The sequence below is a fragment of the Gorilla gorilla genome, chromosome 1 (genome assembly GCF_029281585.2).
Source record: "Gorilla gorilla gorilla isolate KB3781 chromosome 1, NHGRI_mGorGor1-v2.1_pri, whole genome shotgun sequence".
Lineage (NCBI taxonomy): Eukaryota > Metazoa > Chordata > Mammalia > Primates > Hominidae > Gorilla > Gorilla gorilla.
Genome location: NC_073224.2, coordinates 155,990,621 through 156,003,640, shown reverse-complemented (window position 1 = coordinate 156,003,640; position 13,020 = coordinate 155,990,621). Strand labels below are relative to the sequence as shown.

Below are 13,020 nucleotides of genomic sequence, written 5' to 3'. Positions count from 1 at the left end.
CAGTACTATGGCTATTTTGTTTACTACAGCCTTACAGTATATAGTTTGAAGTCAGGTATTGTGATGCCTCCAGCTTTGTTCTTTTTGCTTAGGATTGCTTTAGCTATGCAGGGTCTTTTTTGGTTCCCTATGAATTTTCAAATAGTTTTTGTTTTGTTTTGTTTTTTTAGTTCTGTGAAAAATGACTTTGGTAGCTTGATAAGTATAGCACTGAATCTGTAGACTGCTTTGGGCAGTATGGCCATTTTAACAATATTGATTATTCCAATCCATGAGCATGGAATGTTTTTTTCATTTTTTTGGTATGTACTCTCTGATTTCTTTCAGCAGTGTCTCGTAGTTGTCCTTGCAGAGATCTTTCACCTCCTTGATTAGATGTATTCTTAGGCTTTGGTTGTTGTTGTTATTATTGATGTTGGGGATTTTTTTTGTGGCTACTGTAAGTGGGATTGCATTCTTGATTTGGCTCTTAGCTTGAATGCTATTGGTGTATAGAAATGTTACTGGTTTTTGTGCATTGGTCTTTTATCCTGAAACTGTATAACAGCTGTTTTTAAGTTCCAGGGGCTTTTTGGCAGAGTCTTTAGGGTTTTCTAGGTATTGGATCGTATCAATAAGGAGAGATGATTTGACTTCTTATTTGGATGCCTTTTATTTCTTTCTCTTGCCTGTGCTCTGGCTAGGACTTCCAATAACCCTATTTAAAAATGGGCTAATGCCTTGAATAGAAAGAGGATATACAAATGACCAATAAGCAAATGAAAAGATGTCCAATGTTACTAATCATAAGAGAAATACAAATCAAATCTGTAACGAATATCATATTGCACCCATTAAGACAGCTACAATCAAAATATCACAAAATAAGTGGCAAGGTTGAGGAGAAATTGCAACACCTGTGCACTGTTGGTGTGATAGTAAAATGGTGCAACTCCTATGGGAAACAATATGGAGGTTCCTCAAAAATTAAAAATAGAACTACCATATACTCCAGCAATTTCACTTCAGGGTATAATCTGAAAAAAATTAACAGCACAGTCTTGAAGAGGTATTTGCATGCCCATGTTCATAGAAGCAGTGTTCACAACAGCCAGCAGGTGGAAGCAACACAACTGTCCATGGATGATGAATGGATAAACAAATGTGGTACATACTTATAACGGAATAGTATTCAGCTTTAAAAAGTAAGGAAATTCTGACATATCCTACAACATGGATGAACTTGGAGGACATTATATTAAGTGAAATAAGCCAGTTACAAAAGACAAGTATGTATGATTCCACTTGTATGAGGTAGCTAAAGTGGTCAAATTCATAGAAACATAAAGTAGAATAGTGGTTACCAGGGGCAGAGGGTGAAGCTAGGGGGAGGTGGGTGAAAAGCAGAGTTGTTTAATGAGTATAGAGTTTGAGGTTTACAAGATGAAAAAGTTCTGAAGGTCGTTTCACAATAATGTGAACTGTATACTTCTGCACTGTACATTTAAAAATGTTTAAGATGTTTTTATCACAGTAAAAAAAATTATACAGCCAGGCATGGTGGTTCCCCTGCATTTTGGGATGCTAAGGCTGGTGGACCACTTGAGCTCAGGAGTTTGAGACCAGCTTGGGCAATATGGCAAAACCCTGTCTTTACGAAAAATATAAAAATTAGTTGGGCACGGTGGTACACCTGTAGTCCCAGCTACTCAGGGGGCTGAGGTGGGAGGATCGCTTGAGCCCAGGAATTTAAGGCTGCAGTGAACCATTATCACACCACTGCACTCCAGCCTAGGTGACAGAGGGAGAGTTTGTCTCAAAAAAAGAAAAAATATATATATTAAAAATAATGCTACAAAATATTTACTGGAAGAAAAATTTGCCTTTGTGGAATGCCTGCAATCACCCAAATAATTATATAAATACTAAGATTTTCACACTCTTGAACTATATTATCAGGTAATTTTACTTGGAGATCTAAATCACTCTATTTATAGATATTGCTGAGTGTATTTGCTTAATTTTATTCCCAGTAGAAGCTACACTTGAGGACCTTCACACATCCTATGTTTATATTATTCTAAGTCCTTGTAGGTTCTAAAAACAAAATTCACAGATACACTCTTAAGCACAATATGGAAGTATATGCCCTACTAGAATGAAAAACCATATTCACTTTTAATCCTAAGTCAAGGATGAAAATAGGTCTTGATGCATATTATATACTCAAGATAAATGTTTAAAAAAGAAAATGCCTCTTATTCAGAAATGTCAACCCCATAACATATGTAGCAGCAAATGTTTCTTTCTGCCAAAAATGCTCATTTGGCACTGATTTTTGACAAGGCTTTTTGCAAATATATATATATACAGCTCACTTAATTTTGAGAAGCACTGATCCCTCCCTTTCAAATTTTCCTTACTATTTGTCTATTTCCCTATCATTTTTGTGGCAAGTTCCAAAAACAACTTGTTTATATTTTCCAAAAAAAATAATGGGTTGAAAAGTATATGTACTAACTAAGGGGGAAGCTGATGTAAACTGGAAATAGGCATCACAGATTAGTTTAAAAAAAATTCAGTTAACTTGAGAAGATACTTTTTCCTCAAATACTCTAAAGAAAAAAAAACAAAAGGACGAATAAACCAATAAAGGTTGTACTCTTATTTACATATGACAGCAAATACTAGCATCTACTGTCAAAATTAGTATCTAAAACAGGCAGCTATAGACCAATTTCAAATCTCATTATGCTTCTGCATGCTAATTCTGCCTCGCTTTTTCTCTCTAGCTCCATTTTTCACATTGTAAAAATGGTGGAAATAATATCTGCTAATCTTTAAAATTCTAGATTTAAGAGATGCTAAAAAAAATTATCATCTTGGATGTGATCAAACCTAAACATAAATGAAAATGCCCCCATCTGGTTTCATAAATATTAAACTGGTTATAGAAAGTATTCAGGTTCTTTTTTTTTTTTTTGGAAATGTTTAGTTTCTAGCTTTTCTCTCCATAAAACAACTAGCATGTATTTGTTAGTTAACTGCAGACTGACTGATTCTAAATATAGACTAAGATGTGTGCTAAAATTACTGTCCTGATTTTTCAGCAATCATTATGAATATCACACATGGTCATAGATTTTATTTGTTAAGTACTTTGAAAACATAGATTTTTAAATACTAGTAATGACAAAATACACATGAAAATTTTCCCATCAAATGCAATAATTCAAATTAAACCCAAAGATGCTAACTTTTTCTACCAACACTTTACATTATGACATAGTGTTAAGACCACATCAATTAAAGCAGATTTTACACAATAAAGTTTAAGTGGAGTCATTTCACTTACAAAACAAAAATAGCCCTACCTTACATGAGAGGTATATCTAAGCATCCTGAAAATTCCAATCCAACAAATAGCATTGAAATGATCTTGAAGCTGCTGCCTAGATTACTGCTGAGCCACCTTCCAAATCTAAAAATGCTCAATTTACTTTAAAAAGTCAACTTCACTATATATACACTAATGGAAGAGGGAGGAAAATGTTTATAAAAACAGCTACTGCCATACTGTTGAATTAGACATGGCACCAGCTCACACTCTGCAAAATAGGGGGTAAGAGAGATGAAAATTTTCTAAATAATCCTTTGTCAAATATACTGTTCCGTTACACACAACTAAGCAGAAAGACAAAAATAACACTAAGTTAGAAAGCTCAGGTGCTACAGCACAATTTAGAAAGAGCAAACAATGTGGATGGTTCAATATGCCCAGTGGACCAACAATCTCACCAATTTCAAAAGAAAGGATCAGAGACCTTTGGTTCAGCCACAGAGAAGACCCAGTGAATGCTGGAGTACTTAACTCTACACCTTCAAAGGAAACATAAGCCAACTAGTTGCTTGCAAACAAAAGGTGAAAGAAAAAGGGGGGAAATTTACTTATCACTCACCATCCCAGAGCCAAAACAATTCCAATATCTTGGCTCTGTCAACTACTGTGTGTACTATGGACAGAAGTGTGTTAACAGATAAATGTCAAATAGGAAATAACAGAAATAAAGATTAGTGGAGAATACTCAAGCTTATTTAAGTTTAACTTTTCTACTTTAACTTAACTCCAGGAAAAATATTTGCTAAGCTCACTTCAACTTTGACAGATAATGCCTGAGAGAAATGGAGATAGATTTACCACCTTCTAAGAGCTTACAAACTTTTCAATAATAGGTTTCAACTAAGCACAGGACAAATTCTGCCTAAAATACTCTGCCTATGTTAATGTCCAGCTTCTATCAGAAATCCTCTTTCAGGACCTGAAAAGTGGGGTGGGAATCCTCTTTTTGGTTTATAATGTGATGCTTTTGTTTTCATTGTTTCAAGTCTCTCAAGACTGATGGCATAGTATAAGAACCTGCCTCTCTGCTTCCTAATTGTGCCCTCAGGCACATTCATCTGCCTTGGCTCTGCTTCCACCGGCTCTCACAGACACTTAATGGCCTGCCTACCTCAATGGATTCCCAGCCTTGTGACCTCAATGGATTCCCAGCCTTGAAAGAGAGTGGAGGTAGGACAGTGAGGAAGCTCAGGTGAGAACCTGGAGGAGCAAGTCAGGAGCCCAAAGTACCCGTCCAACACTGGGCCCCTGCCCTTCTCATTGCAAGAAGGTAGTGCCAAGTATCCCTACAATGAATAGAGGAAACTGAAGCACAGTCTCTCTACTCCATGAGGGGAATTTCCTCTGGTGGAAGGATACTGGGAACAAGGGGAGGGGGAGCATCTGAATGCTGAGAAGAGATGTTGGGAACTTTATGCATCTGACGATCACTGTTCTCAAAGGTCATCTCTGGCAAAGGTACAGGGGAGGCAGGAGAGGTCTTTAATGTCTGTCAACTGTCCCTCCCTTACACCTTATACCTTGTGCCCAGGACTTCTGCTCAGACCTAAGCAGAGGTCCCAAATTCCTGCTCTCACCTTTGTGAATTCCCCAAATTAGAGTGCAAAAGTGAGCTCACAGCTGTGCCTTGCAATATCGGGACCCTGAAGCTGGAGACCTGGGAATCTGATATAAGAGGATAGAATAAACTGAAATTTGAAGGAGATAGATATGTGTGTTGTGGGTGAGGGAATGCAGAGGTTTACAGCTGAAGTCCACAAATACAACACTGGAACCAGAAAGTAGTCTATCACATATTCTCCTTCTCTGACTATCAACTCTTACTCACTCTCACCAAGCCTGTTCTCCAACTTAGTATCTTCTCTCCTCAGTAACACCAACTGCCTGCCTTTCTCGCAGTCTCCATGATTTAATCAGTCTTTAGTCTGATCAAAAGAAGTTGCCTGAAAGACTATAATCTGAGGAGCCACAGACAAGATTGGGTGTTATGAATTATTAATATGCAAATATTCTATAATCAACGTGTAAGCATTCCAAATTGAACACTGGGAATTGATACAGTTTAGATATGGGTCCCTATCCAAATCTCATGTTGAATTTTATTCCCCAGTGTTGGAGGTGGGGGTGGGAAATATTTGAATCCTGGGGACATATCCATCATGAATGGCTTAATGCATCCCTTTGGCGGTAAGTGAGCGCTCACTCTGAGTTCTCGCAAGATCTGGTCACTTAAAGTGTGTGGCACCACCCCCTCACTCTCTCTCTTGCTCCTGCTTTCTGCTATGTGATGTGCCTGCTCCCCCTTCCCCTTCAACATGATTGGACGCTTCCTAAGGCCTCCCCAGAAGCAGATGCTGCCATGCTTCCAGTACAGCCTGCAGAACTGTGAGCCAATTACACCTCTTTTCTCATAAATTACCTAGTTTCAGGTATTTATTTATAGCAATGCAAGAATGGCCTAATATAAGAACTCAGTAGTTTCAAAACTTGCTTAAAATAGTGCAACTTCAAGACCTCATACCCTTTAACCCAGAAATTTTATTTCTGAGACTCTATGCTAAGGAACTAATATTCAAAATACAAAAAAAAAAAAGCACACGCACAAAGATGTTCATCACAGTGCTATTATTATCATCAATAATTGTTTATTATGATGTCATCAATAGTGACAATGAGGAACAATTAGGCAATGATAATACATCTACCAAATGGAAAATTATGTAGGCATTTTTAAGCCTGCTATTAGGCATTTTAAAGCTAGTATTAAGCCAGTTGTAATTAAATGAAAACTAAAGTTATAGAATTTTAAATTTAGGCCGGGCGTGGTGGCTCACGCCTGTAATCCCAGCACTTTGGGAGGCCGAGGCGGGCGGATCACGAGGTCAGGAGATCGAGACCATCCTGGCTAACACAGTGAAACCCCGTCTCTACAAAAAAATACAAAAAATTAGCCGGGCGTGGTGGCGGGCGCCTGTAGTCCCAGCTACGCGGGAGGCTGAGGCAGGAGAATGGCGTGAACCCGGGAGGCGGAGCTTGCAGTGAGCCGAGATCGCGCCACTGCACTCCAGCCTGGGCGACAGAGCGAGACTCCGTCTCAAAAAAAAAAAAAAAAAAAGAATTTTAAATTTAAAAATAATATAAAAGTAATATAGATACCATAATTAAAACTACGCATGAAAAAAGTGGAAAGAAACATGTCAAAAATAAATAGTGATTGTCTTTAGTTGGTGAAATTATGAGGGTTTTTTTTTCCTTTTTATATTCTTAAACTTTCCAAATTGTTCATAATTCTCTAATGGGGGCCGGAGCTAAAAGGCAAATTCCTTTGGAAGAGGAAAAATTGTACTTGCACAGAAAACTTTTTCTCAGTTTAGTTGACAATCCTTTTAGTACCCAGGAAACAGACCATTTCCTGGAAGGGGACTCGGGGCAACGGATATGGAGAATGTAAGAAAGAGAAATGATTAACAGATCAGAAACAGATCTCACTGTCTGACATTCAAGTTTCTTCATGATCTTTCACCATGTATCCAAACAGTAGATGAGCACTTCTTAGCTGAACCTTTATGTGGCATTCTCTTTGCCTATCAGAATCCTTCCAGTCTCTGAGACTGATTTAATTCACTTCAACCCATGAAGACTTTCCTGATCCTCTGATCATCCAAGGCTCTACTATTTCTCCTTTCTCTTAAGGTACCGCTATAGCAGTAGGTCTGCACCACCCTTTTCTGGTATTAAGCCAATTCTAAGTTATTTGTTAATTACTCACGTGTAAGTAAAATTTCCCCTGCTAGACTTTAAGTTCCTTGAAGTGGGGAATTTAGATGGTTTGCAGACTGTAGTCATTGGACAAACAGAGGAGAGAAAGCAGTTCTAAAGCCAGGTTGGTATTATATTCATACTCTCAGTGATGTCATCTAAGTAAAATGTGCTGTCTCTGTTTTAAAATGTTGCTGCTGACCATCCATCACCAGGACATGCACTTTCCTTTTTTTTTTTAATAGCAGTGATATTGTATGTTTGCTTATTCATTCATGCCAGTTCTGCTGTCCCCCTTAGGATTAAACAGATTGGATTACAAGATGCCTTGCCAAGGTTCAGGATATAGGTTATAGCCATGTAAAGAACAAAATGAAATGACTTTTAGGAATCAAACTCAAGACTCTTCACAAGACCCCACTTCTCATACTCTTGTTTGAACAACAAATATAAATTTGTGCCTCCATTTTATGTCCTTATTTAGGCAGTGGACTTTATCAATACCCCTGTTAACTTGAAAAAGAATTCTCCAATGCAAATGGTTCAATACTTTAGAAATGGCATACTAAGATGACTCTGTTCCTGCCTACCATCAATACTATGTGAGTATTTAGAGATAATGAGCATCTGTACTATAGCAACCTGCCTCTTGAGACATAAACAAGAGATGCATTTCTTAAGAAAAAATCTGTAAGTCGCTAATGAAAGCAAGTCAAAGGACCCATCAACGGGTGAAGAAAGACCTAGCATCCATTATTTTTACAGAAGGAGCATAGGTCCATATAATTGTTGACTCTTAAGGGCAGGGTAACAACAAACTAATTCAGTTTCCCACTATATAAGAACTACATTTTACTACAACACTCATATTTCTAAACTAAGAGTCAAGGCTTGTCCAAATTCCATGGCTTACTGAGTGGTCTTGAACCTTCTCTGAATTTTGTTCCTTAGTCTGTAAAATGGAGTTATCACCTGTTATGCAATATCACAGAGTTGTAATGAATCAAATAACATTATCTTAGTATGGGTTCACCTGTCACCCTATTGTGGGGTGCAGTTCAGTCGCACACCTCATGAACTAAGTAACTATTATTACTGTAAATGTCTCCCTAACATTTAAGACAGAAAAAGATTTCCAGAGTTCTTCTTACTTTTTTAATCGACTTCTCCAACACTTGAGCATCCACCAAATATCACTGCCAAAAATGTGCTGAACATCTCCTGTTATGACCTCACTCTCCTATGTAGTGTTGTTCACATATTTTTTGCCATATGCTTTCTAAGAAAATAGATTATTTTTCACATGATTCAAAGCATCTTTCTTTCATATTGAAGGAGCAATAATTCCTTACGCAGAAAGTTTACAGGTTGTTGTTGCTGTTGTTTGAGATTACTCCTCGATTAATTAATTCTATGTTTAATATCTAATAGAGCATATATATGTACACTTGGACACACTTCATTAATACAGTGGAAAATCCATGGACTATAGAGTCAGGAAAACCTATATTCGAATTCCTGTTCTGTGACCTTGAGAATGTAATTTAACTTCCCTGCTCCTCAGTTTCCACATGTGGTTCTGGATTATGATGATTTAATAAAATACGATATATAAAAGTAAGTGCCTAGGCTATGAAGGTATTATTTCCTACCTCTCCTAAATCTTTTCTTTCTATGCCAGGATCAATCAAACCCACCCAGAATACAAGGCAACTTTCATAGGGTATCTTTTACATCAGTCGAGGGAACACTGCGATGTGATAAAAGTGGATGATGGCATGAGTCAGGCATCCAACAGAGCAAGACGTGGAGAAAGTGAGAGGTATCTACAAAGGCCCTAGACTTCACTCGCATGTGCGAAAAGGGCATTTTGACACACTTTCAAGAATGCCCCGCATACTCGCGGAGGCTTATACCACGATGTGGGAAAACGACGGAATTACAGAATAAACCAGCAGGGAGCCTCCTCGTTCACCCAACCCGGCCCCGCCCGCCCGAGTCTCCCATCTGGAGCCTAAAAACTGAGCTGAGATCACAGCAACTGACCCCGTCCCCTCCGCCCTCTCCCTCCCCCATTCTGCCCAAACCTCTCAGGGCACGAATGGTGCTGAATCATTTGCACGAACGCAGCAGCTCCCCGTTCCGCGGCTCCCAGCGGGGACGGTGTCCCCAGAGCAGTGACAGTCCGGGGATGGGGGCCCGGAAAGAGGGCCAGGGCGGAGGCTTTGGGGACGTGGGGACATGGAAGGGGGTCGGGGGAGGATGGCGGCAGCAGGTACTCACCCGGGTGAGGAAAGCCCAGCCCGGGTCCTCGCGTCCCCGCTGCAAGAGGTCCCCCAGGTGCTCCCGCGCCTCGCAGCTTCCCCGCGGGCGGCCGCCCCGACTCGGCAGCCTGCACTGGTGGTCCGGTGCTCTCCTCTGCCCGCCCACAGCCCGTGGCAGCCACGGCTCGGGACTCCGGTGCTCGACGCGGAGCGCTTGGAACAGCTGTCGCTGCCCAAGCGGGTGGCGGCTACCGACGGGCCAGACCATTCGCCTGCTGCGGCCGGGGGTGCACGACGTGCCGAGAGGCGCGGGCGCCGGGGGCCGGCGACGGTTGGGAGGAACCAAGGACGCGGGGAATCCTCTGCCCCCTCGGAGTCAGAAGGTCCTGGGGACAGGAGGGATCAACGGAGGGGCCGCTGCCTCTTCTGGGGGTTTACTGAAGACACTGCTCGAGCTTTCCCGCGCCACACACACCCCCCCACGTTTGCCTTGGTCCCGCTCGGGGCTCCTTTAGAACGCGGCAAACAGAGGACTTAGCAACGCGAGCGCCTGGGCGGCGCCCCTCCTCAGAGATGCCAGAGGCGCTGGGCTGAGCGCCTCCGGCCACCTCCTTCTACCTCTGGGCCCTAGGCGCCCGATCCACCTGCCTGTCTGACCACAGACATCTTCCCACAAAACAGTGGAGCTTTTTGAATCTTTGAAGAGAGTCTTCAGATCTTTTATCTAAGCATCTTTGTGAAGCAAAGAATAAACGGGTATCTGAGGCCAGCTCGAAAGTTAGGAAATAAAATCAGGTGGGGCCCCATCCCGTAGATGCTGAGGGACAGCTCTGACCTAGAGTTCCTGCTAAGCAAATGTTGAACCACGGCAGTTGTAAAAAAATGTAGATTTAGGAAGCCATTTCGAGGTAAAGATTTACAGAAGATTATTGCAGAAATTAAAGAATATTTGAGGTTCATTGTTCACCATTTTAGAGTTGCGTGTCTTGAAAACGGGAAGGCAATAATGTCTTCTCATAAAATGAATTGTATAGAACTGGAAGAAGTCCTAACACATGAATTCCTTAGACTTTTGTGGTCCCTGCTTCTGTCACGCTGGGTTCACACAGGTTCATTTCAGAGCATGGTGAAGATCAGGACAAGTGTACAGTTTTCCCTGTAGAAAAAAAGAAAAGATAGAACAGAATTGGCAACTACCTATAAAATGTGATTAAAGGTAGGGGAAAAAAAGGCCCTCCAAGTGCATCCCAAAAAATATAAAATTTCACAATTTAAAGTTTTGTCCTTCGTTGAGTAAATCAACATAAATTCAGCACTTTCTATAGACCACTGTGCTGAGAATAGTCTCATTTTCATTTCTTCATTTATTCTTCTAAAAACTCCTGTGAGATTGGTAACCTGCAATAGACCTCCATACAGCCTTGCCAGCATTGGGAACTGATCTGCTCAGTGAGGGCATCTTCTCATAAAGGACACTGGTGAGAAACTGGGCTCAGGGTTTGTCGTGCTGGGTTAGTCTCACGATCATAAGCGGCAGAGCAGACATTGCCACCTGGAGTTTTTGACTTGTTCCTTTCCCCTAGAATGCCTCTAAGAACGATATACATTAAACCGTGTCACATCTGTGATTGCAACTTGAATGTGAGTCTGTTTATCCTTCCTTTGTGAGAAGGGGTTTTAGAATGGAGAGGGGGCAGTTAGGTGTCCAGGGTAGGCATCACCCTGAGGCAAGAAGAGTGATCAGAAAGAAGAAGCTGGACTTCACCCAGAACTAGCCGAACATCAGCGTCACAATACACTGTCAAGGTCACATGAGGTTGAAGAGGAATTCTCCACTGCCTTCTTGTTAATCATCTTTACATCACTATTTTCACTGTATTACACTTTACACTATGCATACACTATTACTACATTACATGTTATCATTCTTCCATTCCTAGGAAGGGGCAAGAATTTTTCAATAAACCTATTATCATGGGTCCTCATATACCTTATCAAAAAAAAATGTTAAGTAACAGAGGTATTAGCAACACTTAACATCACCTCAAGAAAGCTTTTTGAGAAATCAGGAATAAAATTAAATTGTTTCTGTATGATATGTATTGTTACTATGTTAATGGTTGTTGTAAAGATTCACACGTCAGCAGCAGCAAAACAGAAATCCCCAAAGTTCCATGTTGCCGAGGAGCTGGAGCATTGGGTCCCCAGTGGCCAGACTGGCCTCAGGCTCATAAATGTGTGATTCTTCTCTCCATGTGCAGTTGTTTCACTTTCAAAGGCAACAACAGGAATAGAACACATGTAGATGAGGCATCTTCTGAGTTAGTGCTTTATGTCAGATGTTACATGATAGGGATATAGAAAGGAATTTAGAGCCTTATGATTTGTGGTGCGGATGGGCCAGTGACATCTGCAGCAATCTGTTTGTATAAGTTGACATTCTTGGAACATATGTTTCTGAATGAAGAAAGGGGAATTTTTGTGCTGGCAGCCTTGGGAAATTGTCAAAAGAAGTGGAAGGAATGGTGTGATGCCTGCATTCCTTGCTTTTCTCAGAGTCCTCAAATGGTTTTGAGCCTGCTGTGTAAAGAACTTAGGGCCAGAAGCTAAATAATCATCTTCCCCACAAATGACTTTGTGAAATTTAAGTTCTAAGAAGTACTACTTTAGGCCTGGTGACAAATGACAGCATGGAGCTGGCAAGAGAGCCATTCTCTCACTCAACCTGAAATAGACCTCCATACATCCTTGCCAGCAATAGGAACTGATCTGCCCAGTGAGGGTATATTCTCATAAAGAACACTGGTGGCCGATACAGGGTCAAGGTAACTTAAGTAGGAGCCCAGAGCAGTAAAGCAGGAGTGGTATTATTCCTGAGCACCTGAAAGACACTGCTGAGGATTTCTTGCTGCAAATGATGGAGACTAGGGAGGCACTGCAGGGTCAAGGGAATGATTATTAAACTCAAGATGATTGTTAAACCTTATTTAGGCACCGATATTAACATGAACTAATTTGTATTCACAAACTAGCATGATCTGGGAACATTCCAACGATATTACTTTTTAAATGATACTAATAAGAAGAGAGCTAGAGAGAAAGAGAATACTTAATACCTTTGATAAAACTGCATTGTGAGCCACAAAATGTTAAATCTTGATGCAAGATATTCCAGTACCTGCTATGTGTTGGTCTCTTACCAAAGCATGTGGTGACATTAACCTCTCAACTTACTCTTGCTGAAGAGAGTGTTTAATTGTGTTGTTTCTCTTTGCGTTTAGCTAACACTTATTAAATCATTAGCGTTTGAGTAACTAGTATTATGTGAAGTAAGTACTATTATCATTCCCATTTTATAAATGAAGAAACTGAAAATTACAAGGGTGTATTAATTTGTCAAAGGTAGCACAATTGGAAAGAGACAAAGCTGGATTTCAAACACTAACCAATACATGATGTGAATATCAGCATACTTTTACTGTCTCCTGCTATAGAGAACATGTACATTGCATGTTTCTCTGCAGTAGAAAATCTGTTTTTTATTTATTTTTAAAAACCTGTTTTCAACTCTCATTTCTAAGAGGAAATGAGTCATTTCCCACAGAAGATTTAAACATT

The 13,020-nt window shown here is 40.4% G+C and overlaps 1 protein-coding gene across 7 annotated transcripts in view; it reads right to left on the bottom strand.

Moving 5' to 3' along the window:
* Window positions 1–9,623, bottom strand: part of TTLL7 (tubulin tyrosine ligase like 7) — a 134,152-nt gene extending 124,529 nt beyond the window's left edge. For 3 of the 7 annotated variants that reach the window (XR_010130611.1, XM_019021637.4, XM_019021666.4), the window contains exon 1: window positions 9,422–9,557. The gene's annotated coding sequence lies outside the window, so the exon portion shown is untranslated. Of the gene's footprint in view, window positions 1–9,421 lie in introns of all 7 variants that reach the window. The other 4 variants (XM_019021691.4, XM_031002407.3, XM_055351257.2 and 1 more) reach the window with 3 other exon arrangements.
* Between the last annotated feature and the right edge of the window lie 3,397 nt (window positions 9,624–13,020).